We start from the raw sequence: 11491 nt of genomic DNA on the forward strand, positions 1-11491 counted from the left end.
GGGAATGGGAATTGGCGCATGTCAGCAAATTGGGTGTACGGTAAGCACTGGAAGAGCTGCTAACTGGGTCGCTTATTCCTGGCCATTTACAATGTCACACGATTTCGGCCAAGAGATAACTATCTGGACTCGCTGGGGCAAAACGGAGGCAAAGCCAATTGGGGTTACAACGTTTGTTCTGGGTAAACAAATATTCATATTTTTATAAGAATTAAGACGTAGAAGGTTTTTAAATAAAGAACCTTGATGGTTAAATACTAATATATTTCAATGTACCCTGAGTTACTATAAGAACTGAAAACATTGAAAGTCTCTTTCGTCTGTTCTTGACCATGATGATACCCTATTTACCTTCAGGGGTTCATCGATTATTTCTGAAATTTTGAAAAAAATATATCGTATAAAATCCTTACGATCATATTTGTCCATTATTACCAAAGACAATTTAAGTCTTTCATTTTCGTCTTCCAATAGCTTCTTGGCCAAGTGAGGGCGTTTTAAGAACATCCTAATTTCATTTTCTTGCATTGAACAGTAGTCTATCATCTTTTGCAGCTTAACTTGGTAGCGTTTCATAATTTTGTCATCAGTCTCGTCATTGCTTTGGAAAAAAGACCTCATTTTTACACAAGAGTGTTAAGACACAACAATTTTATAAAACTCATTATAGTGGAGTTTTTATATGTGGAATATCAAAACCTAATACCTTAAAACTAAAGTCCCAACCAACTTGATTAGGAATGGAAGCAACCTTGTCTACGAACTAGTTCCTGGTGCTTTTGGGGTTCAACCACGTCTCTATTTCAGTTTTTTGCCACCATTTGAACCTCTTCAAATTCTGCGTAAATGCCAAGACTCACGCTTCTTGCAGAATTCGAGTGTGTGCCTCGTCTCAGAAGTTTCACTTCGAGGGGCTTTGGCTTTCAATAACTTTCCTATGCAACTTCGACAAGCCCCCACAATGTGCGATATTGTGCGGAGATAATAAACCGTACAAATAACTGCCCCTGCCCCTGCCATGCCCTGCAAAGCTGCCACTGACATCCCCGATAATGTCGTCGTCTTGGCCTGGCTCGTTGAATGTCGACAGGCGAATCATCAGCCTATCGACGGTGCACTTTTGCCTTCTAAAGTGCAGTGCCTCCTCTCCCACTCCCACTGCTCTCCTGGCTTCCCAGTTTCCCGCTTTGGTGCAGTTTCCCTGGTTTCCCTGGTTTCCCAATCCCAGCCCCTCGCCCATTAAATGCATCCAACTCCTAAGCCCGGGCGCATGTATCATCATTATTATCATCTTCGTTTGCCAGCTGCATGCAAGCGAAAAATCCAACTACTGCGCATGAATGAATCACGTTGAGATCGCAGCTCAGATGCATACTTGCAACTTGCAACAAGCCAGGCTGCAACTAACTCAGCATCTCATGCAGAAACGTCTAGCGAAAGTCGCGACAAAACTCTCTCAATTCGCCAACCGTGCCCCGATTCCCGACTCCCGACTCCCCAGTCTCCAAGTACGATTCCCGATCCCCGATGCAGTCGGTCCTGTGCAGCCATAATGATGAATTAGGCTGCTGTCATGTCATGACAAAGGCGCTGCATGCAATTTAGATGGAAAACGGCTAAGCAGATGCCGACGAGGCCGCCCGGGAGGGGCATCTGGCAGGGAGGGGCGGCTAAGGAGTTGGCTAAGTAAATAAACACAGCCGAAATGGAAATGGAAATGCTGCAGCAATTGCAACAGCGCATATTCAAACGTAAGTAGGAAGTGAGGTCTTAAATGAGCCACATCGAGAAAAAGAAACCGCAGGCTGACAAATCGTTGGTCCCACAACATTGTCACTGGACAGTGGGGCAAGTTAAGGTACAAGGTAGAATATAAGAAATAATAAGCCCTCAAAGTGCTAGATATATTTTAAACACATGGTAAGTGATTTATAAAGTTCAATAGTTTCATATGTAACGCGCCTATATGAACAGATTTTTAATCCCAGAAGTCGACATTCACAATTGATTTTTGATGTAAAATAAGTTTGTATAAGTTTTAAAACTAACACTATCAAATAACCACTATTTCCACTTTATTTTACCATTTTACCAAAGTAAATTTCTCTATTTTCAAAGCCAAAACCTGACGTTTTCCTTTCGTGCAGACTCAAATGCTAGTTTGAAGCTTGTGTATCTCGTCTGGGTATGGATTTTGCATATTGGCCTAGTCCGTTGGCGTTGGCTAATTAATTGAAAGCTACTTGTCGCAGGCAATTAGTGCAGCCCGGATAGATGACATTATATGCCTTGTAGCTGTCGAAAATAAAGTTATTTGCTGCATTCGTGGGGCAGAATGTCGGGATCACAGCCCCCATAGATCGACCCTCAGAGGCCCCATCACAGCGAAGGTTAATTGCCTACAATAAGATTCAATCAAGCTAATGACGGAGCAGTCAATCCAAGCCAACAGCCAACAGCCAGCTGCCAAGCCACTGTGGGCCACACTGAATCCGAACCAGCTTCCAGTTCGAGCCCCCTCCTTTCCCAATTGCAATTTATGAGCCCAATCTTCGGCAGGTCCGAGCCTCTCGTCAAAATATCCAGCGATGGCCAAGACGACCTTTTGGGGTCGCATGCATAAAATGCAGTCCTCCGGAGAACTTTCATGGAGTGCCCAAAAATGGGTGCTACCATTCCGTGGGGGTTACAATCAAAAGTTGTAATATAGAAGTGCCATTGTCCGCACCATAAAATAATAATTTTAATGAGCTTTGTTAAATATTATTTACAGTTTTCTTAAGCTCCAGCCAAGTACCACTTAATTACACTGACTGGGCAATCGAGAGTGTGAAACTACTGAATAAATAAGGCCCAAAAGTGATTGCTCATTACGGAAATTGCGTGGCAGCTCTTCCATGGGAAATTCAGAACGAAGGAAAAACTCATATTCGCCATTCTGCAATTATTGGCGAATACTATGGTATACTTTCCACTTAAAATCATGCGCCGGTCGATTATCGGGGCGAGCAGATTTCCTCCCAGTTGCCACTTTTCCACGGGCGCCCATTGTTGGGCCACCGCTCTGGGATAGTTGGTCAGGGCATTGAAAGGCAAATTTGCGCACTCGGAGCGGGAAATGCAACAGTGTTTGCACTTTTCTTTCGTTATCGTGCGTTCTGCTGGCTTTTCCCGCTCCATTTAAGGCAGGCCGAAATGCATTTTACAGTTTTGCAGTTTTACCTTTTTGCAAATCTCTAACGGCCTGCCAAACGAACAAAATATTGCCTTTGCCAAATTTGGAAGCCACAAAGTCGAAGGCCTGGGGGCCTGTGCACTCTGAGAAACAGTCCAGCACATGTGGAGACTACTATTCTCTTGGGGAATAAAAAGAACATAGTTTATAAAGGTATATATTATAAAATAAAAGAAATATGTATGCAATAAAACGTAAAGTTATGTGTTTTAAAGGTATATTTTTTCAAGGTACTGGCAGGCGTATCGCCCAGAACGTCTAGCTCGGAGTGACTTTTGACTTTTACTATCGTATCTTTCGCTCCACATCACCCACACGGCTGGGACTTATTAATCTGGATAGCATTTAGCGAGGACTTGTCGCTGCATATTTGGCAAGTGGCTCCGACGTGGAAGCCGGCGTGCGGAGGACGCGGGACAGCCGGCTGGACTGCATCTTGTCCGCAGATTGTCGTTAGCTTCATTAAGGCCACAAACGTAGCAGCAATCAGACAGACAGACAACTCTGCCAATTTCCATCAAAAGTAGCTTGTGGGTTTTCGGCTAGACCAAACGGAGATCGATATTCGGATGGAAGTTGGTCCAAGCGGTAGAGATGGTACGGAATATGGATGTATATGAGTAGTGACACATACTTTACTTAAGTCTACTTTTTAAGCATTTTTTATTCAAAAAGGTCCATTTTCTTTTAAAACCTACCTTTTGAAATTGCACATCCCTAGCTGTTGCTTTCGCTTTGGGCCAGATTCCAGCTCAAAGTACAGGTAGCACTACAATTTGCGCGCTTGTCAAGTGTACGACAACATTACGCGCAATTGTTCAATGTCAACGCATTTGATGAGCATGAAATGCCTTTGCCTTTGCGTTTGCCAGTGAAGTACGAGTATCTGTGTATCTGGCGGATGGATTGCTCTTGTCAGAAGAGCTGCTGCGGCTGTGGCTCTTGTCGCACGGCTCCTACCATTCATTGTTTTGGCCCAGAGAGCCGCCTTGACTGACTACTGCAATCGTCATCAGGCACAAGGCACAAGGCACAAGGCACCATGCACTAGCCACCAGGCGGCAACAATTCCCATGTGCTGCCATGTTCTGTGTGATAACGAAGCCAGTCCTGGCCAAGTCCGCTCCATTGTCGCCACGGCTCTGTCCTGGGCCGCGATGTTCTCCACTTCCTCCAGGCCGTCCTGGTTGTCCCACTGGCAACGACATCACTGACAATCAAAAATGCGCCGTATGAACTCAATTAAGCCAGCTACCAGGGGAGCCTGGATGTAGAGTGGCTACAAAGGAATATTTTAAGGTAAGATCTGCCACCCAGGACAAGATTTTAATTAGCGGAGGAGTCTCACATACTCCTCTTATTTAGAATCAAACCATTTACGTTTTATGGCACTACTCTACAACATATATAAAAGTAATGACTGGCTGTTTTATTTTATGGACCATAGGTCTGATAGCCCCTTATAGAAAATGGGATTTGAATAAACTTATCCTTAGACTGCTAGGCATCGTTACAACCAGTTATTTGTATTTACCCTATATTGCGGATTATCCATAAAACCTCCCCGATCCACTGCCCCCAGCTGGAGAACCTCCCCGAAATTCCGTATCCGTATCTTGGGAATTCGAGAGGCCAACTTTTATTACAATTGATAATAGATCTGCGGAGAAGGAGAACGAGGAGGGCTGGGAGTTAACCTGGTCATTTCAGGTGATTTTTCGGTTAATAAATGCATCAAAATGTTGAATCTAAAACATTTTTATGTCGTATAATTAATCACAATTATATATTTCTATGGGCCGAGTAAATGGCCGGGACAATGGTCAACAAAGCGAAACGGTTTGACTTTGACTTTGAGGCGCCACGGGGGTTCCCCCGCTCCGACTGCGGCCCGGGCTGCTTTCCAGTTGGCGCACTAAAATTTTATGACTCTATTATGAGAGTGGCGGTCATTCTGCCGCGGATCCAGCCTTTTCTCCAAAGTCCGCGCCCGGTTTCCTACTCCATTGTGCGAGCCATCGGGCTATTGTTCTAGATGCCCCCTTCGCCCCACCGTCACTGTTTGCATTTGCTCTCAAGTGGATGCCAAAGATTTCAGCACACAGATTATGCAACACACCGGCTCACACACACGGCCTGCCCATGGGCCGCGTAATTTATAACTGAGCTAAAATAGCTGAAGAAAAACCTTTGCGGCGAAAAAATGCATACAGAATATGCAACTAGCTACAAAAAAATAAAAAATATACAAAAAATATAATGCACACAAATTTGCGTCGCCTTGCGGCCTTAGAAAATGATGCGAGTCGTCTAGAAATTGTTGGGCACTGAGAAAAAAATAAGGATATGAAAGAAGAGATTTTAAGTTATAGGGTTAAAGACTGTAAACTATTAACACATGAAATAATTCTATTAAATAAAGGCTTAACATTACAATATTAATCTAATTCACCGTATACCTATATGAATACCCTTAAACATATTATAACTTATCATTTTGGCAAGTTTATAGAATTTTTCATTTATTTTGATTAGCCCTTTGCCCTTTGCCCACTATATTTATAAGTTAATTAATATTATGCCCAAATAACTTTAATCCAAAGCAAAAAGGTAAAAAAATGAATTTTCTTTGTATAAAATTTTAACAATGTAATGCATTTTAAAGGTAGTTGAGTGTTGCAGTGACCCCAACGTATGTATGTGGTGGGGCTCGTACCACCTCCTAGCCAAGTGTCTCCCGTGCCACGCCCCACCGTTGCAGCACCAAGAGCTTCGTTGCTGTTGTCGTCGCGCAACAATAAACTGCATTCCTGGGATATTAATCACAGCAGCACTCGACTCCACCCCACTCCACTTCCCTCCACTTTATGAATAACTCCTGACTGCAGGCGACTTGTTAAAGTTCGCGTTAAAGTTCGATCCCAACTAATGAAGTTTCCCCCACAAAGTACAAACACAGGGATGCTGCTCTGCATACCCTGACTGGTTAGATACAGTTTGTCACCGAAGTTTGGTGTTTGGGCTTTGGGCCAGGATATCGTCCCACCATCACAACATAATCCACTTCTGCTCCAGTCGAGCGCTGAATATTTATTAGCAATATGCGATGTATTTGGCTGCGATTCGGGCTCGTTCATCCGCTAAGCAAACCGCTAAGCAAATGCAGCTCGCGTTCGATCGATTGATAATGGCAGCCACACAAAACAGAAAACAGGGACCGGGGAACAACACTAGCCACAGGCCAGAGCAACAATGTGCATGGCAACACAAACGGCCAGACATGCAAACTAAGACCAGGTCCTCAGCACACTCCCCAAAGCACTGGAAGAAAGTGGAGCTTCATAGAGCAAATACTTATACAGGATCGAAGGACCCATAGACGTAAGAATCTATTATAATAATGGTGGTTATACTTGATGATCCTTTAGTCTTTTTAAAATATTAAATGAAGGTCCAAAATCTATAACTAAACGGAGTATGTATCTTATATCTTATGTAAAATATATCTAAAAATATTTTTAATTAATTTTCCTTTAGTGTAAAAGTGTGCTTCCCCAGCTCCCAATTCCATTGCCAGTCCCTCCGCCGAAACACAATTAATATTTATGACCTTGCCCGGCTGATATATTTGCCTGGGCGCACACACGTAAATGCTGCGATTTATCATTCAGCGGCTCTCGCAGGTCGGGGCTCGTCCGATCTGGCAGGGGGTGGTGTTCCGATATAGCCGCAAGGATAATAGAACTGTTAACATGGGAATAAAATTTCGAATAAAATTCAATAGATTCAATCTAACTATCTCGCCGCGTCCACAGCCGACTGCACTTCGCAAAATGCAAATCGAATCGAAGGCAGGGCAATGCAAACGTGAATCGCTGGGAAAATTTCCATGAAATTGACCATTTTTGGGTATTTAATTAATTCAAACGTCACTAATTAGCTGCCAAAAAATACGCAGCCATGTCAAAACGAAGCCAACCCGAGCGACCTCGCCAGAAACCACCAGAAACCCCAGACCCTTAAACCACCTGAACCCACCTGAGCTCGGCAGCCTCACCTGGGGCGGTTAATTAAGTCAACTCCCGTTGGAGGAACAGCAGCAACACCAGCCACCACCGAAAACAACCGGGCTTAGAAGGTTAAAGTTGAATCGAAGGGAAAGTACCTCCTAAAATATAATCAAGGGATAGTTTTAAAGAAGGTTTAACTCAAAAGATACTAATCATTATTTGTGGGAAGATTCTGCTGATTCTGATTATAGCTAAGAATAGGAGGTTTGACGAAGTCTTGAATCCCCTGATTGACCCTGGATACCCTTTATTTGTACCGGCTGCCTTGCTCCGGCAAGTGCATGCATATTTTAGCATGAAAATATTCATAATTAAAGTGCGTGAGGCTCTGGGTCGGTCCTCCCCGGTGGTGTATGGTGTATGCTGTGTATATGTGTTGTATTATTGTAATGGCATAATTAATTTATTAATTAGGTTTGTTTTCGTTTGCTGGGGTTTTGCTCTCGCTTCTTCACTCTTGTAAGCCGAAGCCAACTGAACCATGAGACTCGCAGCGGGCGGCGTCAAGCGGTTGCTTTTTTATTTTTTTCGTTTTCTTCCGGAATTTTGTATGAACGCGTAATTGGAGCTGCCCACGCACATGGCCCATTGTTGGGCTCAGGGCCAAGTCCATGACCAGGGTCCAGGGTGCAGGCCCAAAAACCAGATCCCAGATCCCAGACAGCCAGGTTTAAGGCTGAAAAACAGTAGCCGCAACATCAATTAAATGCCCCTCGTCTCGGTTTGGTGCAATTAACAAGTTGCAGTCGAAAACAGATTTTTATATGCAACCTGCACTGCTGCGGCGCTTTTCATTGCCGATTATGTGAGCAATGCAATGCCACAGCAGCAACAGAAACAAAAAGAAAACAATTGGCAACCAAGGCGACATTGGAGACAACGACGACGACCTCCATGGTTGCCAAAGTCGCGGCGAACAATTGAAAAATTGTCGCCAGGCCGTGGCTCTCAGATGGGAGCCCGGTTTCATAGGCATACCTGTCGCGCATACCCCGAATCGCATTCGAATTGACTGACGACGGTTGTTGTATAGCATATAGTAAGTGTGTTTCTGTTTTCGTTCCTTTTCGATTTGTGCGAGTATTTTTTGAGGCACTGTTCCTTCGACAGGCGGCGGTCGTTTGGGCCCAAGCTTCCGCTGGCCTGGCTCATTGTCATCTGCGTTTGGCAATTCATTCTGAAAACCTTCTTTCCTCTGGTGCCACTGACTCTCTCTAGTAATTTACGTACAGTACAAAATATTTAGATATATTTTAAAAGATTCTACAGATCTTAATCTTCTGTGATTTATATGATGAATTGAAACTAAATTTAAAGACTTCAAAGCATTCTTATATTCTGTAGGGGGGAGTATAATTTATTCTTCTATCTGCCCATCTATCTATGTCGTCTTAGTCATATTTTTTCCATGTGTAGCCTTGTGACTCCCAAATGAATGAGGAATGGAATCCAAGGAACGGACTAGGCTTGTTCGGTGTGCAAATCAATGGAATATTTTTTGATGGCTCCGCGAAATGATGGGCCTGGAATGAGGAACCTTTAGCCGAGGCCTGAGCTATGGCTATTTCCATACCCCATACCCCGAAGGTAATACGGCCCCACATATCTACGCATTTGTATCTTCCCCAGAGGCGCCTAAACACTCAGATAACCGATAATCGATTCGGTATTTTCGTCTCCAGCAGGGAACTCATTCAGATCCGTGGCCTTTTCGCAACTTGCAGCTCCTCGGAATCCAAGGAATTGAGACAATTATTTGCACATTGTGTACGGCGGAGACAAGTTCTGTTCTGCCTGGGTTTGTCAGAGCCATTCGCATGCGTGAGATGCTGCGGCGAGAAATTTGCGAAATTCATTAAATAAAAGTCGTGAAGACCCTCCGCCCTCCCGGCATCCACCCGCCCCAGGTTCTTTTCCCATTTGAACGGGGAACCAGTCCGAGACCTTCGCGGTCGGAAACTGTTCGAAAATATTTGACAAAACGCCACTTGCGAGATGCCGCCGAACGTTGACTTTGTCCATTTTCGGATGCCTGCCACGAAATGCGGTAGGTAGTTTTTGCCAGTCGAGACTCGGCATACGGCGTACGGCAGTCGGCCGTGGCAAGTTCAAGTTCGCAAGTTTTGCCAAATACACGGGAGAATCTGCTCCAATTCGTAAAGTTTTTGCTCTTTCAGTTTTGGCCAGATAGAATCTTAGGAACTTTGGTCCCAAATCAAGGCCATTTTCTGAAGTTCCTGTTTCGCATTCAGTTTGTTGGCAAATAAAAACCACGCCCTTTCCATGTCCGTCTTGGCTGTTAATTGAATCTTTAGTTTTATGAACCCACAGCCAGAGTTGTTTCAAGTAGACACGTTTATATTTCTAACAAAATATTTTTGTTGATTTCAGGTTGTTTGTAAATATATTTAACTAACACTATAGATTTTATAAAATTACATTCATTTTATTATGCTTAATGCTAGAAAGGTTATAGACTCATTTAGAGAAGCACGACTGTGTTTCAGCGCGTGTTTCGGCCTTGAGCCGGAAGTCTGGGCCTGGTCTGGCCCAGGTCTGGTCCATCTCCTCGCCCTGGGTATTAGACACGTTGCATGTTTATGCAAATGCCCGGCTGTCTGAGAGTTGGAGTTCCTGCCCCCCAGGGGCGCGAAAGGCGCGACCCGCCCGGCAATTAGACAAAGTTTAGGCTCACAGCCGCATTTTGGGCCATTAAGGTGTTGGCCCAACACTTGGCCCGGGGCAACAGCTGGCCGAAAAAAATGGAAAACGAAAAAAATGGTGAACCGAAACCGAAATGAACCGAGTCGAAACCGGGAACACATGTTCCTGCTCCAGATAGAATTTCCAATAAGGCAGATCTAAAATGCAAACATTCGGCGTGTCCCTTTCGTTTGCTTTTGAATTGAACTCTGGCTGTTGCGAGTCGGCACAAAATATAGAATTACAAATGACCAAAATATTGGCGGACGGACGAGGGTCAGGCGGCTGCTGGCCGGCTCATTTATTTGCACTGCATTTCCTGGCCAAAACAGGGACACTGCCTGCGGCAGCCAATGCCACTGTGGCCGTGTGGTGAGGCGCAACTTGTTAGTCCTGCTGCTGTGGCAAGTTGCAAAATTCATGCGCATGTTTGTGCCTCATTTTTGGACATTTTGCAACGACGACATCGGCGACATCGGGGCACTGGCAGGGCCAAAGTTGCGATGCGTTTGTGCGAACGACCAACAGCCGTTCCCCTCCGCACCCATCCGCCCTATTCCCCGCCAGATCGGGATGACACCAGGTCCGGGGACCTGGACCCTGTCCATGCCACTCGCCTCGTTTCGATTCCATTCCCAGCTCCAATTCCGAGGCGCATCCGTGTTGCATCCCATGTCGGACACAACGCGTAGATATATGTGCCAAAGCTAAAGTGCACTTAGAAAAAAAGATTTCAACTTTTGGATATTTATGAGCATATAAAACTGGCTTGCCCAAGTGAGAAATATAGTGAGAAAATATAGTAAGAAATTGAATATTGAATCTAATAATATTGTGTTATGCAGTCTACAAGGACTATGCAAAATAAAAAACCTCATTTTTCTGGAAACTATAATTTTATAACCCAATGAAACTATAAATTTTATTACTTTGTAAGTAAAACAATATAGGGATATTTAAAAAAATATATATTCATTGTTAGGCTAGTTGTATGCTTATAATTTCATAACTGTAATAAAGAATAGTATAAATAGAAGGTAATTGAAGGTATTAAATCTTTAAAAAAAAAGTATGAAAAATTATAGATAAAGATCCCCTAACCTGATAAGCTAAATTTGGTACTAAATTATTATGAATTTAAGGTCATAAATGTATTTATGTATTATAACTTTAATTAAATTCACTTAGATTTGAATAAAGCTCCTTGCAATACCCCAAAACATCCTCCGAGTGTAGCTGAGCATATTATGCATATATGGACATGTATAGCAAAACTCATTCAATGTGTTTGGCTGTTTATCTGTTTGCTTGCTTGCTCTGGCTGGCTTGTTTGTTTGCGCTTAGCTCTCACATCGTTTTCAAAAATCGAAATTGAAATATGAGCCCCCCGAGTGGGGACGGGGGGAATTCCTGCGTTGCTATTCTCGTTGTTTATGCCAAATATTTTTTTATCTAAAACAGAGGCAAGAGCTGGCGATAACGG

At 43.7% G+C, this 11491-nt stretch overlaps 1 long non-coding RNA gene across 1 annotated transcript; it reads right to left on the reverse strand.

The window, feature by feature from the left end:
- Positions 1–226: 226 nt before the first annotated feature.
- Positions 227–730, reverse strand: LOC138926220 (uncharacterized). Its single transcript, XR_011442618.1, has 2 exons — positions 436–730; positions 227–374 (listed from the first exon to the last, which is right to left on the reverse strand). It is a non-coding gene; the product is annotated as an uncharacterized lncRNA (long non-coding RNA).
- Between the last annotated feature and the right edge of the window lie 10761 nt (positions 731–11491).

The sequence above is a fragment of the Drosophila bipectinata genome, chromosome 3L (genome assembly GCF_030179905.1).
Source record: "Drosophila bipectinata strain 14024-0381.07 chromosome 3L, DbipHiC1v2, whole genome shotgun sequence".
Lineage (NCBI taxonomy): Eukaryota > Metazoa > Arthropoda > Insecta > Diptera > Drosophilidae > Drosophila > Drosophila bipectinata.